This window comes from Vicugna pacos, chromosome 18 (assembly GCF_048564905.1).
Source record: "Vicugna pacos chromosome 18, VicPac4, whole genome shotgun sequence".
Taxonomy (NCBI): domain Eukaryota; kingdom Metazoa; phylum Chordata; class Mammalia; order Artiodactyla; family Camelidae; genus Vicugna; species Vicugna pacos.
The window spans coordinates 14,138,651-14,158,775 of record NC_133004.1 but is presented as its reverse complement, the minus strand read 5'-3'; the positions used below and the strand labels follow the sequence as shown (position 1 = coordinate 14,158,775).

At 43.5% G+C, this 20,125-nt stretch overlaps 1 long non-coding RNA gene across 1 annotated transcript in view; it reads right to left on the bottom strand.

The window, feature by feature from the left end:
- Positions 1 to 570: 570 nt before the first annotated feature.
- LOC140687026 (uncharacterized) overlaps positions 571 to 20,125 on the bottom strand; it is a 28,091-nt gene continuing 8,536 nt past the window's right edge. The window contains exons 2-3 of the long non-coding RNA XR_012061036.1: positions 12,189 to 12,257; positions 571 to 826 (exon numbers count right to left, since the gene is read on the bottom strand). This is a non-coding gene — a long non-coding RNA (uncharacterized lncRNA). The remainder of the gene's footprint in view (positions 827 to 12,188; positions 12,258 to 20,125) is intronic.

Genomic DNA, 20,125 nt, shown 5'->3' with positions numbered 1-20,125 from the left:
AAAATTGGGAAAAAAAGGAGCTATCTTTTTTTTTTTAACTTCCTACAAGTAGCCTTTTAGTAAGTATAATTCAAACACTATCAAGAAAAAAGTGGCAATGTAAATGAGTAAAGCAGTGTCTGGCAATAGGGAATGGTGGGGACTGTGTCCAACTGAAAAGGACATTGCCTCTGTATTGGTTTGCTAGGGCTGCCATAATAAAGTACCATAGATGGGTGGCTTGAACAACAGGAATTGATTTTCTCACAATTCCAGGGTTACAAGTCCGAGATCCAGGTGTCAGCAGGGTTGGTTCTTCTGAGGGCACTCTCTCCTTGCCTTGTTGAAAGCTGTCTTCTCTCTGTGTCTGCACTCTGTACATGTCTGTGTACATGTCTAATCTCCTCTTCTTACGAGGACACCAGTCACATTGGTTTCAGGCTCACCCCAATCACCTCATCTTAACCTGATTACCTCTTTAAAGACCCTATCTCCAAATCTAGTCACATTCTGAGGTACTGGGGTTAGGACTTCAATATATGAATTTGGGGAAGGTGTTCAGTTCAGTACATAACATTCTCCATGCGAATATTCCCTTTCACATTAAAAAAATTCATTTTACATGCCAATTATTTTTGCCTCCTGCCTATTTACAGGGTCTGCTGTAACATGTTTGTTGATTGAAGAACAGTGGGCATTAAATGAGGTTTCTTCCTAGATGAGGAGAAGCTGGACTTTGCTGGAATGGGGGTGATCTTTGTCTCCTGCACAGTCCAAATTTGGAGAAGCAGATTCATGTATTCATTTGGAAAGAAGAACTATGGCTTTTCCATCTTAGGAGGAAGTTCTGTGAAAAAAACAAAACAATACAAAACTTGCTTTTGAAATACTTTCTCCCCAGATATGTTGGATATTTAGAATTACCACCCCCTGTCCCCAGTGGGGACATGGAGGAACACGAAGAAGCCTGGCTTAGGGACAAAGAATTTCCAGGGTTGAGTGAATCTAAGGCAGCAGCTCATCCCCACCCACCTTTCTCCGTGTCTCTGTAGTTGATCATCACACACGTTTATTGTGACCCACTCTGAAGGTGGCAGCTTCAAATAAACACCAATAGAGCACCTGCTGAATGTAGAACCTTTTGGTGGTAGGAGACAGAGGGGGAAAGAGAAGGTATGCGAGTTTGTAAGGGGCAAATGCTAGGCTAGTTCTAATGATGTCTGGTCTGCTTTTTTGCTGTGAGGTCATGAGCAAGTAACTTTGCCTCCCTAAGCCTCAGTTTCTTCCTGTCCTCAAAATGAGGATGTGCCTTGCCCTCCTTGCAGGGTGGCTGGGTGACTTAAGTGTGAAAACCTAGATGAGTGTGCCTTTGAAAGTCATGGAGGCCCAGGAAGCACGAGACAATGTCGTCACCGTTGGGTGAAATTCAAAATTTGAGAATGAGACACATGTCAGTGAGTGTCAAGTGAAGTATCAGAGGCGGAATCCCCGAAAAGATGTGAAGTAGAGCAGAAAGGCAGGAACTTGGGTTCAGCTCATTACTGTGAGCTGCACAACTTGCTCCGTCCTTGTGCTCCCTGCATCCCTCTTCTGTATAATAGACACCAAAGTATCTACCTTTCGGGGCCATTTTGAGATCATAATAACCAATACTGATCTGTCCTGGACCCTTACTATGTGCTAGACTCAGCTGTTCCGTTCACCATGTCTCATTTTAGCCCCACGGCAACTCCAAGAGGTAGGGACTTATTTCTACTTCTATCTCATGGATGAAGCTCAGAGGAGTCAATTAACTTGCCCAAGGTCACACAGCTTGGGAGAGGTTTACCAGGCTCCCCAGTGTGTGCTCACTGATCTGTGAAAATGCTTATGAGAGGTCAAGCTTCAAACAAAGCTACAGTGTTGTCAGTGACTGCACTGGGGTCAAGGAGCAGAGGTAAGGAGAATATGGAAGTAGTAAGCAGTAAGCGGGTTAATCTGAGAAGCCGTCCTGGAGGAAGCAGATGTGAAGTCAGGTCATGAAGTGGATTAGGGCTACTGCCAAGTAGAGAAAAGGGTGAGGGAACTCCAGGTAGGTGGATTGACAGCGGCGAAGGCAGGGAGGGGGGAATTAGCAAGCTCTCTGCCTCGGTGGGGAAGCAGATTGTCTCTGTTTGGAGGGTCCTGGCGAGAGGGCCAAGGTGAATTTAGGTGGGGTTAAAATGGTATGTGGGAAGAAATAATGAAAACAACCACAACTGCATTGGTATTCATTGAAGGCTTGCTCTCTGCTCGCTGGGTACTCTGCCAAGCACTTAGCTCTAAACTTCAGTTTTCTTATCCAAAAATAGGTTGAACAGTTGCCTATCTCACAGGGCTGTTATGAGGATTATATGAAAAAATCAGTGTTGAACTCTTGTAAGCCCAGAAGCATATTCCACACTTGCAGCTTCCTAGTCCCCAACTTCTTGGGGATGCTCCTGAACACAAGCTGCGTACATTTCACTTATGCATGCATTCAACAATTCAATATTTACTGAGCACTGAGCAGGTGCCAGGCCCCGGGGATTCAACAGTGGACAAGACAGGAAACATCCCTTTCCCTGGGTAGCTCACATTCAGGTGGTAGACACATGCTGTGGAGAAAAATAAAGCAGAGTAGGAGGGTAGGGAAGGAGAGAGCCATGTGGATAACTCAGAGGAGAACATTCAAAGCAAAGAGAGCAGCAAGTGCAAAGGCCCTGAAGTGGATCACACCTGCCATAGTTGAGGAATTACAGGGAGGTCAACAGGGCTGGAACAGAGTGGGCAGGGGAGGTTGGGAGTGGTGAGGTCAGAGAGGTAGCAGGGGGTCAGAATGTCAGGCAGGGTCTTACAGGCACAATGAGGAGCTGGGCTTTTGATCTGAGTGAGACAGAAGCCATAAGAGCCATGGGTAAGCAGAGGAATGACCTACTCTCATGGGTGGAGAATACACTGAAAAGAAGATTTGAAAAGATAAATGCATCCCAATGTTCATAGAAGCACTATTTACAATAGCCAAGACATGGAAGCAACCTAAATGACCATTGACAGATGACTGGATAAAGGAGTTGTGGTATATTTATACAATGGAATACTACTCAGTCATAAAAAAGAATAAAATAATGCCATTTACAGCAACATGGATGGACCTGGAGATCATCATTCTAAGTGAAGTAAGCCAGAAAGAGAAAGAAAAATACCATATGATATCATTCATATGTAGAATCTAAAAAAAAAAAAGAGACACAAATGAACTTATTTACAAAACAGAAACAGACTCACAGACATAGAAAACAAATTTATGGTTACCAGTAGGGGAAGGGGGTGGAAAGGGATAAACTGGGAGTTTGATATTTGCAGATACTACTATATGTAAAATAGATAAACAACAAGGTCCTGCTGTATAGCACAGGGAACTATCTTCAATATCTTGTAGTAACCAAATGAATATATGTATGTATGTGTATGACTGAAACATTACGCTGTACACCAGAAATTGACACAACATTGTAAACTGACTATACTTCAATTTAAAAAAATAAATAAATAAATAAGGGGGAAAACATCCATGCCCATTCTTAAGAGGAATTTGTTAGGTAAATAATGATAATACCCATTCTGCACAATATTACAGAAATATCAAAAAGAAGGAAACATACACGGATAGAGAAAGATGTCCAAGATACATTAAATGAAACATTTGAAAACCTAGCTGCATAACAGTACGTGTCGTATGAACTGGAAAACCTTCCCAGATTGCCTCTAGGGAGAGGGACAAGCGTAGCCAGCAGGATTTATTTTTCATCAGTTTAAGGAAAAGAAAGGAGGCAAAGACAGTGTAGGAACTGATCCTCCACTTTGCAGATGGACTTGTTAGTTCCCAGGAGACAAGTCGAACTTCCTAATCCTCTTTAAGAAGCCTGGGGCTGAGAAGTGCGGGGCGGGGCGGGGGTGGGGGGAGTTGATTCTTAGCCTCCGGGCACCTTCCAGGGGGCAAGGAAGGCGGCTTCACTCAAACTGGGCTTTTCCAAACATACCACTTCTAAAAATCCCCCAAGCTGTCTTCACTGATTGTGGGGGCCAAGAAGGGTATGTGGGCAAAATCACCTGATTGCATCTGCTAAGAGTAAGCAGAGTGTATCCTACGGGCAGGCTTCGCATCACCTGGGGTGACTTTGGTTACATCTAAAAATCAGACCAAGGTGTTCAGAAGAAACTGGCATGACCCGGCCCTTCCCAGGGTTTAGCTGTGCCAGGGCCAGATCAGAAACTCAATCATCTAGTCCCTTTGTTCACGTCTTCATTCATTTATTCATTCGCATTACGTTTTTATCAAAGGTTTAATCCATGCCAGACCTCATAAATGGGCACTGGAAACAGAAAGATAAATACAAATCCATTCCCAGCCATTAAGGAGCTCACAGTCCAATGAGTAGTTAAGTAAATCATTGTAGTTAAGTAGTTAAGTAAATAATTATAGTTTCATGAAAGAAGTTAGTGAAAACTCAAGTATTCAGTGAAAACTCCTACTCCCCACCTGGTGATGAGGTTGCCTAGGAAAGCAAAAGTCATCATCGCAAGAAAATTTTAATGAAGTATCTGGTCCTCTGTAAGTCTAATTGATAAATTTAGTTCTCATGTTATTTAGTCTCCATATTTCCCTAGGCTCCTCTTGGCTGTGAATTATTTTTACATCTGTAAACTTTTATTCTGGAATAATTATAGACTCCAAAGCTGTTGCCAAAATCAGATCAAGCAGCGAGGTGCGTCCCTCACCCAGCTTCCCCCAATGGCAACATGTCAGCTGAGTACAATGCATTATCAGACCCAGGAAACTGACATTGCCCCAGAAGAATCAACCAGGGTACAGACCTGCTGACCCTCCCTGCTGAATGCAGCGTCTGAGTGTTTGCCACCATTTGCAAAACAAAACTGCTATTCTTGCTAAGTTACAGAATTTCCTGAAGTTGATGTAAGTGACGTTGGGGAGCTATTCAAAGCACCCCCAAAGATATCGACAGATGAGCATCTAGCCAATGTGATTCCTAGACCAAGATACAACTAAAGAAGAGGAAATGATGAAAAGACAGGACAGGTGCTTAAAAGAGAGTAATTTCATTATGAAGGAAGACTTTCTGGGAAACTGTTAGCATCTGATAATAATTTTTGCAGATATGACTCTCTGTATGATCATGGTGTGAAACTTGTAGAAAAGTCTGTCATATCATGCTCTCAAACAAAATTTTGTCAGGAAATTACCCCAAAAAGAAAAAGAAATATCAACTCTGGCTTCATCATTGGTTACTCTAAGAATCAGTACAGAATTGTAACTGTAATCTGTCAGTTAAAGATAGAATAATGCCTGTAAATTGTAGTTCCATTTAGTTTCATTTTTAGAGGTAGAGTCTCAATCAAATCCTTCTTTTCTTCTTGATATTTACTATGAAATTTTAGTTTCATTCTAACTGGATTTGCTTCTATTTGACTTTTACTGGTACAAATGATCCTTAAAGATCGAGAATTTCCTGACAAGGTATTATAGGGCAAAGGACGCAGTGACTAGTTCTTCCGGGGGGAGGTCAGGAAAGTCCTCCATTAAGTAACATTTGGACTGGGTATTGAGGGATGTGTAGGAGTTCACCAAGAAAATGTATGTAGTTAGAGAACAGTATGAGCTGAAGTCACAGACAGATGGGAGAGCATGGCTTCCCTTCAGATACTGGGAATGGGCCATGAGATGGCTGCAGCAGCTTGGGATGGGGAAGGGGTATTTTTGTAGTAGGAGACAAAGCAGTGGAGACTGCGCACATCAACCTGATTGAAGAGCTGATGCTCGATCCCAAGGCAGTGGGGAACCACTGGAGGGTTTTGAGCTGAGGTAGGATGTGATCAGTGTTTGCAGTTTAGAAAGATCCCCCTAGATGCTGCGACTGTGAATTAGAGGAGGTGAGGCTGATAGTAGGAAAACAAATGTAGAGTGATGGCTAAGATGTAGGCTTTAGCTTAGACCACTGCATGGAGTCAGGCTCCACCACTGACCAGCCCTGGGACCATCACTTAACCTTTATAAGCCTCAGCTTCTTCATCTGTATAATGGGAATAGTAACAGTACCCACCTCATAGGACTGTCAGGAAGATTAACCATCAAATAATGTTCTATTAGATGAGGATCCCATTGAAGGCTAGATGAGAGATGATGGGGAGGGTTAAATTAAGGATTATAATTTAGGCTGAGTACAGATGGAGGATGAAGATGGGTGAGAAACTCCAGAAATACATGGGCCATATCATCAAATGACTGGGAACAGGTTGCATGTAGGGGGAGAACGTGGTACAGGAGGAAGATGGACTTCAGGTCTTTGACATGGCTCCCTGGGTGGAGGGAATGTCATTCACTGACTCCAAGAGTGAAGACAGAGGAGCAGGTTTTGAGTTCAGAGTCAGTGGGTTTGGTTTTGAGCGTGGGTAGAAACATGAGATGTCATATTATTAACTGTTAACTTTGTGTCAAATGTGCTTTCTTTTCATGCAAGTTTGTGTAAACAGTTCATAAAGAGCAGAGCAACTATGGTGTCTACTCAACTACTACAAATTGTGCCAAACTTTTATAGTCTAAAGAACAATGGATTTTGTTCAAAGATGGAAAGGATTAAGAAAAAAATTCTAGGAAATTTCACACACCATGAAGTCATTTATATATTAGAAGTAATATAATGTATGCATATGCATGACTGGGACATTGCTGTACACCAGACATTGACACATTGTAACTGTACTTCAAAAAAAAAAAAAAGAAGTAATATAGAGACTCCTAATTCTGGCCCTATGGAGGATTAGACACCCTTAATACTCTGGCCACTGAAACAACTAAAATACTGCATAAAATACTTGAATGCATCTTTTAAACACTTTGCTGATCTAGCACAAAGGTAAGGAATCCATGGAATCTCCAAAGACATGAGGTCAGGGATATTGGGTGGTGAGCATCCATGGAAGTCAGATTTTTCTTGAGGGTTTCTTTCAAACTCTGTAGAATTTGAGCCTCACCTTTAAAGGATGCAGAGGGTATAAGGGCAGGCCCCAGTCTAGGGAACCCCGAAGTTGAGAATTTAACAGTAGATCCTGTGACAGAGCTGAACCCCAAAGGACTATACCCTCTCTGTAAGGATGAGTAAGAAAAAAACCCTGCCAGACAGAGGAGACAGCTACGAAACTTGCCTGTCTCAATCTTAGGGGTGAGTGGAGGGGAAAAAAATCTCAACTGAGAATTTGTCATCACAAAGCGGTCCTCACTTGGTGTGTGTCCTGAATTCATGCTACATGAGTAGTAGTAAAAAAAAAAGAAAGAAAGAAAGAATTAATTTAAGATGTTACAAGTTGAAAGTAGAGTCCCCAGGGATTAGCAGAAGCAAAGTTGACTAGTCACTCGTGGAACTTAACTTTACACCAGAACTCAAGTATCACCTATAATAAAATTCTAAAGAAATGAATAGTTCGCGGTCAAAAAAAAATCACACACAGAGAGAAGGAAGTACAGCACCACGAGTAGAAATGAGCAGAAACAAAAGACAATAGAAACAGACCACCAGACTTCAGACACCAGAAAAAATACAAACATGTTTAAAATCAGTGATGTGCTTAAGCTAGTTCATGCCAGCTCATGACCAACTCCATGTTCAGTAAAATATTGGTGTTGCTTAAAATTGGCCACGGTGTGAGTATAAATTAGGGTATCTATCCATCTATCTACCTTTCTATCATTGTTGGAGAGGGAGTCAGTTGTCAAACATTTACTGGAAGACCACTGAATATATTTAAAGATAAAAGAAAAGCTTGGAAAAAAAATAATAAGGGAGCTAGCGACTATAAAAACCCAGGGTTCCTGGCTCTCTTAGAGACCCCAATAACTACAGGTTCTCAGGAGCAGTGGGCACAATGAACAGTGGGGTCTCAATTCGTGGATTTCTTGGTGGACGCTGGAGCCACCTATTCTGTTCTAAATTGTAAATTAGCTTCTTTAAGCAAGACCATCATTCCTTAAAAAAATTTTAAAAGACCATCATTCCCATAGTGGGGCTAACTGGCCAATCACAGCACTGAAGTCTCTTTAATGCAAAAGGCTTTAAACGACAGCCAGTGGAGCCTGTCTCTGCTGAATACGAAGGTGTCTTCAAGGAGGAAGGCGGTATCACGGGCTTAGACATTGCACTTGCTGCATAAGGAGGAACCTGTGCTGTGATTCACGCTGCCTGTTGTACTTCCACACCTGAGGGATCTAGAAATGTCACCTTATTTTTAAATGACTTGAGGTCTCAAATTCAGGACAAAGGAGACGCAGAGGTCTATGTGTCAGAAGTGAGTATCAAAATCTCCCGCTGGTTTTCAGATGCCCCAGATGATGCCCCAATTCAGCAGCTAGAGGAGACACCCGTTTCCCTGTTTCCAGAGAAATGGAAGAAATGAACTAACAGTGGGGATTTGAAGGAGTATAAAGCAAACTAACAAACTGACTTCCCTGGAAAACTGTTTGCTGATTCATTCTTCAATGAGAATAAATTTAACCTAGCGGCTACACTCCAGGAAGGAGATAACAGGCTGATAATCTCAGAAGAATGGACAGACCTTCCGGAGTTTGTCCTTAAGAGTCATTAGGTTAAGATGAATGTAGCACCCTGTGAAACGTCCTGATTGTTATCACCCTGTCTATAAAACCTCAAGGCCCCAATGCCATAATGGGCTCACAGTCTTTAAGGCTGTGACTTCCTTTGCCTGGCAAAGCAATAAAGCGGTTCTTTTCTAACCTCCCCTGCCCACCCCCCCCAAAAAGAGAGAGAGACAGTATAAAGAATAACTGAACACAATTTTAAAATGGGCAGAAGACCTAAGTACACATCTCTCCAAAGAAGACATTCAGATGGCCAACAGACACATGAAAAGATACTCCACATCGCTAATTATTAGAGAAGCGCAAATCAAAACTACCATGAGTTATCACCTCACACCAATCAGAGAGGCCATCATCAAAAAGTCTGCAAATAATACATGCTAGAGAGGGTGTGGAGAAAAGGGAACCCTCCTACGCTTTGGTGGGAATGTAAATTGGTGCAGCCACTATGGAAAACAATATGGAGATTCCTTAAAAAACTAGAGTTACCGTATGATCCAGCAATCCCATTCCTGGGCACGTATCCAGAGAAAACTCCAATTTGAAAAGATACATACACCCCAATGTCCCTAGCAGCACAATTTGCAATAGCCAAGACATGGAAACAACCTAAATGTCCTTTGACAGATGACTGGATAAAGACGATGTGGTCTATATATACAGTGGAATAGTACTCAGCCATAAGAAGAATGAAGTGATGCCACTTGCAGCAACACAATGGACCTAGAGATTATTACACTAAGTGAAGTAAACAAAGACAAATATCATATGTGGAATCTGAAAAAAATAATACAAATGAACTTATTTACAAAACAGAAACAGACTCACAGACATAGAAAATAAACTTACAGTTACCAAAGGGAAGAGGGTGGTGGGAAGAGATAAACTAGGGGTTTGGGATCAACAGATACACACTACTATATATAAAATAGGTAAACAACAAAGACCTACAGCCAAGCACAGGGAACTACATTCAATATCTTATAATAATGTATAATGGAAAAGAATGTGAAAATATATATATATATATATATATCATACGTGTATACTGAATCACAATGCTATATACCAGAAACTAACACAGCATTGCAAGTCAACTATACTCAGTGAAAAAAAATTTTTTTAAATAAAAGGAAATAATTTATTTATAGGGGATAGTGCCTCCAAAAGATAAAGGGGAGAGAGAACAGGAAAAGGCAGGCACTTTTGAAAAGAGACAGGGAGGACAAGAGGGTTGTGTAGGAAAAGCCTCAGGCTGGTGTAGCTCTGAGAAGGCTCAGCCAGGTCAACAGGGAGCCTGGGCACTTATAATGCCCAGAGGAGACCCCCACACTGCCCAGAAATGGCAGGACCTTGTGGCACTGCCATGTTCAGTCACTGGGACGCACCTGTCATGAACTTACCAGCTGAGGCAGAGTCCTGAGTCATCCACGACTGGACGCTGCCTGCTGAATGCACACCCTGTGGCAGGTTCCCTCTTGAAGAGGGCCAAGTGGCATGCTTCCATGGCTGTCACAGCCTTGAGAGTTTGCAAAGAACTTGCATCACCCCAGCTCTGTGACTGAGGCAGAGGTTAAGCCTGTGATCCTGTCGGCTTTGACAGCAGACACCCTCTGATTAAATCCTGGCAGTTACTGGCTGTATGACCTTGAGCAGGACACTTGATGTCTCTGAGCCTCAGGTTCCTGTGATTCCCAAACTCCTTTCGTAAGTATTAACCCTCTTGTAGAGAACTGTTTGCTCCTCTCTACCTCTCCAGAATGGACCCACTGAAAGAAACAGCATCTCCATATTGGGTCAAATTCCATGTTAACAGGTGGTCCCAATACCTCCTTGTTAAGGGTATCAAGAGGAATCACCTGGACCTAGTTTTGACTCTTCCTCAAGCTTCATTATATAATGGTGATAATAATACCCACCTGATAGGCTGGTGAAGCAATTTCTGAGTTGAAGTAGATGATGCACGGTGCCAGAGTAGTAATTATGCTGTGGGGGGAACAGTGCTTATCATGATGGAGGTGTGGAGCTGGTGGAGGTGATGGTGATTGTGAAGGTGGTGGTGATAATGATGGAGGTAGTAGAAGTGGCAAAAGTAGTGGTGAAGATGGTAGAAACTGATAGAGATGGTGGGAAGATGATGATGGTGGAGGTGATGGTGGTCATGGAAGTAGTGGTAAGAATAATGGAGGTGTTGGAGAGGGAAATGATGGTGGTGATAGTAGACATGGAGGAGGAGAAGATAGCGGTGGAGAACGTGGAGGTGGCAGGGAGCAGATGATGGTGCTGATATTGGAGGGGGAGATGGTGGAAGGGATGGTGGCCGTGAAGGTGGGGGTGATAATGACAGAGGTAGTAGAAATGGTGAAAGTACAGGTAGAGACGGTAGAAATGGTAGACGTGGTAGCAATAGTCATGGTGATGATGGAAGTGGTCGGGGTGGTGGTGATTGTGATCATGGAGGTAGTGGTGGGAATGATGGAGGTGATGGAGGGGAAGATGGTGAAGCTGACTCCAGCACCCTACATGGCTGGGTCTCCTGACTCCAACTTCTGGCTTCCATGAGCCTGAGTGGGCCATGTGATCAACCCTGTAAACTTTCTGTCAGTCCCCACCCACTCGCCCCACTACCTCTGCAGTCACGAGCCAGGGGAAAACCCAAGTGTGGGAGCCCATGATTGGGTTAATACATTCTAACAGACCCCAGCTGCTTGTGACCTTTAGGAAGAACAAATGTGCTTTGCTAGCAGGCGCCTGTGCATCTGCATTCCTTGCCATAAAAAGCAGAGACAATGTCTTGCTTGCATAATTGAGGTTTTAGCTTAGGGCTGCGCCCACAATGGCAAAGCCATTGTGTGTCCCTTGCTATAAACGCAGGACACGGATTGTTTATCGTAAGCATAGGTCCATAGTTCAGGGTTTACTCATGACCCATGCCCTCAGCTATAAACACTGGGGATGCTTTCTGCTGTTTAGGCAGTCTATAGCCCCCAAGACTAGAAACTGGAGGTCTGGTGGTCTGTTTTGTAATCAACTTCTTACATCTGAAGAATGTACCTTGTTTCCCTCCCTCCAGTACTGTCCTGAGGATAAATTAAGCCTTTGAACTCATTGTGAAATTTGATCTCTAACCTGATCTCTAACCGTTCCTGTTTTTCCTTAAGCTCCTGCATTCCGTGACAATTGTTTGTGATCTATTCTTTGATTGTGCATAATCAATATGGGAGGGGTTTGAGAGTCTCGGGGAGTTGGTCTCAGACTCCCTCTCGCTCTCTTGACTTTCCACAGAGTCTTCCGTCGCGGTGGGACTTCTGCCGGACAGAACCCACACCCCAGAAGCGAAGGCAGCTGTCCACATCCCCGCGCGGCGGGCAAAGTGACTCAGGCTGCGACGCGGCAGCCCGTTGCCCTGGTCTGCTGCGGGCAGTCACAGGGCAGCCGCGGGGCGCAGTCCTGCCATGCTTACAAAGCCCACGGACCCAGGAGGCTGCCCTCCCCGGCTTCTCAAGAGGAAGCAGCCAGGACCGCTTCTCCATTTGCAAACCTGTAGAGGGTATTTCTCCTCAGGTTCCTGCTCGGGTTCTGCGACTTCACGTCTCTGGGCCTCATCTGTCTGTAAAATGAGACGATTAATGTCTACCTTGCGGGGCCTCTGGTGATGGTGAGAGCATATACAGAAAGTGTCTAGCTCCCCACTATTCTCACTCAGGTTATGGTATCTGAATCATCTTTGGTCTCTAACCTGAGGAGCAGGAGGTAGAGAGAAGGCAATTGCCTCTCACTCAGCAAACAGGTGACCTTAAGGACTACCCGAGCCCTGACCTTGATCTGGCAGCCTAGGGCGCGAGCACCTTGCCTGTGGCCTGGCTGCACTGCCTCTTCTCTGCAGCCCCTACAGCTGCACCCTCTCTTTCCCCTGTTGCTAGTCTCAGGCCACAAGTTTCTCATCCCCAAGGCCAGACCACAGGTCTCAATTTATGACAGAACCACGGCAAACTTTACTAAATCAGTGCTTTCCAAAGTGTGACTCCCGCACCGCCCTGCTGGTAACGAGAGAACTGGAGAGGAGGGGTTCGCCTGCAGGCTTGAAATGCCAGTGAATCACACGACAAGAACGAGAGCTCCCTTTCAGTTCTTTATCATCATCACCATCATCATTCTATGAGGTCACACCATATGAAGTGGCTATTTTGTCGATTAAAGCAAATAGCAGCAACGCCATATGACTCAGCCTAATAGGGTATCTTAGACATCCAAGCAGATATAACAAATAAGAGTAGGAGTAGTTTTGCAGTCGCAACTCTGCTAATAAAAGAAACATTAAAGTTTTCTCTAAGTCCCCTGTGAATCCCTCCCTGATGCAGCTCCCCTTCATCCCTCTCACTGCCACAACGCTTTGCTCTAGAAATGGCCAGCCTCCTAAACAGCTGATCATTTTCCTGCACATCTTCCCCCAACCCGAGGCAGTACTTTGCAGACTGCAGCTGGTTTTCTGCTGGTTAGGTTTCTGAGCTTGGCGCGTTCACATACGTAGCCCTAGTTCATGCATTTTAACTGTTGTGTAAGATTCCATTGTAGCGATATATTGCAACTTATTTACCCATTTCCCCTTTGGAAGGATATTGATGTTGTCTCTAGGTTCTTAGGGTGATTCTTTTTAATGGGCCAATGAAATGACTAACTTCTTTCATTGGTTTTTGTTTATACATGTTAAGTTTCTACTTTCAATAATAAAATTCAGTAACTTTGATTCTATAATCATAAAACCTTGCTTTACGTATCATTTTCATGTCGCCAAAGTCTACAGCCACACAAAACATCACAAGGGCTAATTGACTCTCCTCTGGGTAACATCACACAGGATGGAGCTAATCAAGTCACAAACACTGGAAGTTGAAATTATAGATACGCACAGTATATTTGTCACTGTTCATAAATATAATGCCTATCTCTCTGAGACAGACATTCTGAAGCCTTGGACAGACATGGTATATAGAAATTTGCCATTAGCATAAAAAGCATCCAACTTTGTAATGATAATCAAGTAATTTTAAGAAACGTAGAATACCCCCAGAATTGGGCTAGAATTCAGATTCTCCAACATCTTTACTGTACTCCAAAGAACTGCCATCCACCAGGCAGGTTTAACTTGGACATTTTACCATTGTGGGATTGTCAATCGGAAATCATTTAAAGACATTATTCTTCCACACACACAAAGATGAACAACACTTTTTGCTAATATTACCATTTTTTTCGTGGAAGTGCAGTCAGATAGCCTTAATGACTCATCACTTGTGGTGATTCTGAAAGGAATCACTGATAGGCAGTCATGAATGACCAATGCCACAAAAGGTGTGGAGGCTGTACAATCCACTGAGCTCGTGAGAAGAGTCTGGAATGCCTATATCTGAATTCAGAGCCCTGAATAACCTGTTTTAAGATTCTCTTCTTAGAAATATAACACTCTCACGGATTTAGCAGCTTGTGGATTTACTTTTATGTGTGACACCATGCTATCACAAAACAGAAGGAGTGGAAATTGTAGAGACTCAACCATTAACCCTTTAAAGGGTGTGCTATATCCCAATGTGTAATTGATTTGACCGATTCCATTTTAAACAGCCATTAAATTCCTTCCCTTTAATTGGGTCCATTATGTTTCATCCACTAAAGCCACACACGTTCTAGAATGCTTGTAAAATACATTTATATCTATTCTTGCCTTGATTGTAATTTCTCATTTTTTGCTATTACAAATAATGCTGCTTCATGTGTCATAATGCACATGGGTAAGAATTTTCCTGGGCTTTATAGTGAGGAGTGAAAATGTTAGATGTGTACTTTTTCCCATTTCAATAGGTACTGTCAAATTGTCACCCTAGGTGACCACACCATTCTAAGTGCTCTCTGGCAGACTAAGAGACTTCTTGTTTTTCAACATCCTTACTGGTAGCTCTTAAATTTTTTCCTAGTTTTCTGATGCAGACAGCTTCAGCTAGTTGCTGGTCCATCTTTAACCTCTCTGGAACACCTGCTACATGCCCTTTGTCCCGCAGAGAGATTGGACCTCGGGATCAGAAACTCCCACAAGCAGAAGAACCCAAATACCATTTTACTGTCCATCTGTCACTGTCCTTGGGCAAGTGATAGGACTGTTCCAACTGTGATAGGAATAGGAACCTTCCTTTTACGATAAATTAAATAAAATTTAAAGGCCAGATTAAATCAAAATATTAGGTAAATAATAGTATAGATTGCATGTGATTACAAGGGAAGAAAATCATGCAGGGGGGACTTGAAATGACAGTCAACAGGGGAAATGCTGCAAGCATGACTAATCACAAGGGAATACCATGAGTGTCTGGACCAGTGGGTTCTGCAGCTACATAACACCTCCCTGAAAACAGCAGCATTTCGGATCGTGTAATCCCACCCACTGTTTCACAAGTGACGAAACTGTGGCCTAGAGAGAGGAAATGGATTGTCTGTGGTGGCGAAAAGTCAGTGGCACAGTTGGAGGCTGGCATCCAGGTTTTCCTGACTAAGCCATGACCCCATAGTGGCTGGATTAATAGGAAAGAGGAAGGTAGCCTTAAAAATGGCTAGGAAACCCACCCTTACCCCTGGTTCTGTGCACCCAACATCTGCTGCTTCATTTTCCATTATCCCCACCCTGGATTCTTGGGGACAGATTCTCACAGCCTGGTTCTCATTCCCACCTTGGGGTGTTTGATGGGTTCTCATGGCCTGGTCTTCAGCCACATCTTGGATGTTTGCGGATGGATTCGCCTGGTCCTTTCTCTCAAGTGCCTCCAAGTTGAGGCACTCAAGAAGCATTTCCTTATTCCTCTCAGCAACTGACCCACCTGCCAGCTTCTCCACAACCATGGCTGAAGATTACATACCACCTACTCCATCTGCTAAAGTTCTCTTTGGGCCCCCTTCTTTCCTAACTTCTAAGTTTTGAGCTTTCAAATCTCCTTTTCTCTCTGAGATAATTGATGGACGTTATCACCTTGTCCGAGAAACTATGTGCTCTTCCAACTGCTGGGAAAAGAAATCTCAGAAAGGGGAAGTGGTGGGAAACTTTCCTCTTCCTCCCTAGCTGCAGTGAAGCAGACACTGCTCTGCACCACAAACTTAGTTCCGATGAGGTTGAGAACATTGGCCCAGGAATCCATCTCCTTCTGCTAAAAATGGGGGAAGACCTGTGCAAAGACGTAAAGCTTTGTTTCATGATGTAAAACTGTTCCTAAAAGTATTACTGGTACCAAGAAATGTTTAAAGATACCCAGCCTGCAAAAATTTTTGATCTGCTCTGTGAATTAACAACCTTTAATACCTAAAAAGGATGCAACTTTGATTATCTTAATTGATCATTTGTTGCCCTGGGGATAATATTTACATCTACATTTGCTTAAAAGTATAAAAATTTTGTTAGGTGAGAAGACCTTTGGAATGTCTACCTTCTGCCTTTATACAGAAAATTTATAATGTCATGATCTCATTGGACTGCTTATTCAAGCCAAGAGTTCAGTCCATCTCATTTAAAATTCTGTATTAATTTCAAATTGCTATATAGCTGTACCTTCTTGCATTATGTTTTAGTGGCTGCCCAAGGAATTATAATATACGTCTTCCATTCACCCAGCCTACATGAAGGTAATATTGTGCCACTTGGTATAAAATATAGAAACTTTGCAGCCATATATGTCCAACAATCACTCTGTGCTATACCACCCTTTATACGATCATATCTATTATTACATATACTTGAAACTCACAAGACAATACTGTATCTTTTTCTTTAAGCAGTTGTGTGTTTAAACAAATTGAGAGAAAAAACCAACCTTTTCTATTTCCCCAGAGATGACTATTTCTGATGCTCTTCAATTCTTATAGACCCCAGTTTCTAACTGTTGTCATTCTCCTTCCACCTAAAGAACTTACGCTGGCATTTTTTGTAATGCAGTTCTGTTGCAACACATTCATGTTGCTTTTACAATCTGAAAATATTTATTTTTTTTCCTGCATTCTTGAGGGATATTTTCATTGTATTTAGAAATTTGGGCTGGGACGATGTTTTTCTTCTCAATCCTTCCAAGCTATTGTTCCACTGTCTTCTGGCCTCCATGGTTTCTAGGGAGAAGTCAGTGATAATCACATGCAGGTTCTGTGTTCCTTTCGTAAGTTTGTCCTCACCTTTGGGCAGTTTGACGAGGACGTGCCTATGTGTGGTTTCCTTGTATTTGTCTTGCTGGAATTCATGGTTTTCTTCTCACCAAAATTAAGAAGTTTGGGGCTTTGCTTCTTTAAACCTTTTTTCTATCCCATTCTCTCTCTTCTTCTTTGACTCTAAAGATGTATAAGTTGGACCTTTTGACATTGTCCCACAGATCCTTGAAACTCATTTTTTTCCCTTTTTCTTTCTGTTCTTCAGATCAAATCATTTATATTGCTCTATCTTAAAATCTCTCTTTCTTCCATCATCTCCACTTTGCTGTTAATCCCACCCACTGACTTTTAAGTTTTCATATATTATAATTTGCACTTTGAAAATAATTCCCATTTTGTAATTTTAATAAGGGGTTTCTGTTTTCCTGCTGAAATTTCCCATCTTTTTATTTTCAGGAGCATATTTTCCTTGACACTCCCTATTTTCTTCATTCATGGTTATAGCCAGTGCTTTAAAAAAAAATCCTTGTCTGCTAATTTCAACATCTGAGTCATCTTGGAGTCGCTTTCCATTAACTGTCCTTTTCTTTTGAGAGCGGGCCCCCTTTTCCTATCTCTGTAGCCAAGTAATTTTGGGTGTGTACCAAACACCATGAATGATACGTTGTAAACACTCTGGATTCTGTTATAATCCAAACAAGGTTAATTTTGCTGTTGTTGTTTCAGCAAACTCATATATTGCCTGGAATTAAATGCATAATCTCCTATCCCCACCCAACCCCAGAGTACATTGTGACTGAAATCTCAGCTCAGTTCCTTTCGCTTTAGTTGAGCTGTCTGGAGTCTGCTCCTGAATGCATGAATGAACATGAGTCATGAATACAAGGTTCAGAGATTGGCCAGATCTTTGGGCAGTTTATACACAGAATTTGGAGCAACTTCTCTCTGTCTCTCTCTTTTCTGGAATTTCTACTCCCACTTTTCAGCAGCTATTTTTTTTTTCACTTGTTAGCTTGTTTATGTCTTTCTTTGCATCATTCCAAGTAAGAGGTGCCCACTCTCTGGAACCTCCACTGGCTATCCTTTCCTAATTTCTCTACTGTACCCCAGAACCTGGTAGACACATCCGCCCATTTCTTGCAGCTGTAGACACCTCCTGGCTTTTTCTACTTGGCCAAACTCTGATGCTCTGTCACCTTCATCTGCAGCTCTCTCCTGGTGCCTTCCTCCCTCGGGTAGCAGTGCAGGGGATTGGGCCACAGGTCCTCGCCGATGATCTCAGCAATCCTGTTAGACCCTGGGATGTTGTGGTCTGACAACCAGCTGAGGAAGTTAAGGCTGATGGTGTCCTGCCTGTGGCTGGGGGCTGCCTGTTCGTAATCCCAGAACCACTACTAGCCTGGAGTGGAACAAGACACCTTATATCCAGCAAAGCTAAGCTGATACTCCTTAACGACCAGAAGCAGGGATTCATTCCAAAAGTAGGGGTTGTTCTGAAAGAAAAACATCAACCTGCAGCAGTACTTGGGATGGCCCAGTTCCTGCACCTCCAAATTGATCATGTAGCTGAGCACACCTTTATCTTGGTCCCCGATCATGGCTGACATCCAGGGGTGGTTGGCTTTGGCCCAGAAGCCAAGGATGACCTGGATGACAGCCCTTCTTCGATCCAAATGAGGCTTCCGTCTCTGACCAATTTTGCGCTTTGGCCGAGATTAGGCCCTGCTGGCTAAGGCATTCACAGTGCTCAGTTCCACCTGAAGAACCAGCAGCGCCTCCAGCAGGGGCGGACGGTCCTGGGTCCCCACCCTGGCTCTGCCGGCCCCTGCTCCTGGTGCTCGTCCTCCTCCTCCTCCCCCACCATCTCCACCACCTCCATGATGCCCTCCATCATCAGCACCAATTCCTCCCCCATCCCCTCCCCACACCCGCTGCCGCTGCCACCTGCAAGGACGCCATCCTGAAGATGGTGGCTTCCTCGGTGGTCCCACCAGCCAGTGCCTGCGCCATACTCAGCCCCGCGAAGGCACCAGGAGGCCCGCCGGCCCCTGCCTCCCACAACTAAGACAACCCAGGATTCGTGAGGAGCCCCGCCTTCCCCAGGCCCTGCTTCCCCCGAGCCCTCCCCACCTGGTGGCCCTGGCCCTGAGCAGGGCGGCTGCGAAGGAGGAAGGAGCCGGAGGTGCACGCGCAGCACGTGGCCCGCGGAGCAGGCTCAGCGACCGTGGCTGCCTCGCGCTGGCGCTGCGGGCGGGGTTCTTCCCAGGGCCCCTCCGGCAGCTATTATTATCCCCAATTCTGTCCTCTGGTTATTCAGGGCAGTAAAATTTTGCGTTTTTTATAGAGTTTTAGTTGCCCCTGCACAGCACTGATGGAGACCGCTGAACTGAGGAGCGGGGAATTCACCCGCGATATTCTTGTCTTCCACACGCTGACTCCTTCAAGTATCTGCCTGCTCTGGTCACTCCCCAGTTTCTCACAGTTTAGAGTTGTCATCTATGGTCGAGTTGGTCAGATACAAGCTACTCAGTTGTACTGGAAGCGGAAATCCCTATTTGTCTCACTGAAATAAACAATGTAAATGGTCCCATCTGAGAGATGGTAAAGCTGAGGCCAGGAGAGGAAACAAGGTCACAGTGTGTTTCAGGGAGAGCAATCAGCTATGAATTAAAAAATGAGTTTGGGTTTGTTTTGTTTTGTTTTTTAAGGTAGAATCTTACAATAGTCTGGCTTCTATGCAAAGCTTCTGTTTTGTGTGTTGGTAAATTGGGGATAGTATTAATACAGAGTCAATAGTCATTAAGTGCTTACTAGGTCCAGTGCTAAGCCCCTAAAATGCATTACCTCTTTTAATCCTCCAAACAACTTGATGAGATGGAATTACTTTTATTGGGAGATTTTGCAGAGGGGCAGACTGAGGTTTAATGAGGTTGAGCCCAAGGTGACAGTTGCTTGCATGATTAATTAATAATAATAATGGCTCAGGCTGAAATAAGGTGGGTGAAAATGAATTTATGAGAGAGAAATCTGTTTAGCTTGAGGCAAACACTGAGAGGTGAAATAGTGATTGAGGGCATGGCCAAGGTGATATCAGACTGCCTAGGCCTGATATAAATAAAATTGGACCTCCACTCACCAGCATTAATAATTTGGTCCACTTCATACCATCTTTGCATCTCAGCTTTCCCATCTGTGAAATGGTTCTAATAACAGTACCTCCCTTATAGGGTTATTGCGAATATGCAATGAAATAATCCATGTAGTGTGTTTAAAACAATGCCTGGTGTATCATAACCACTCAAT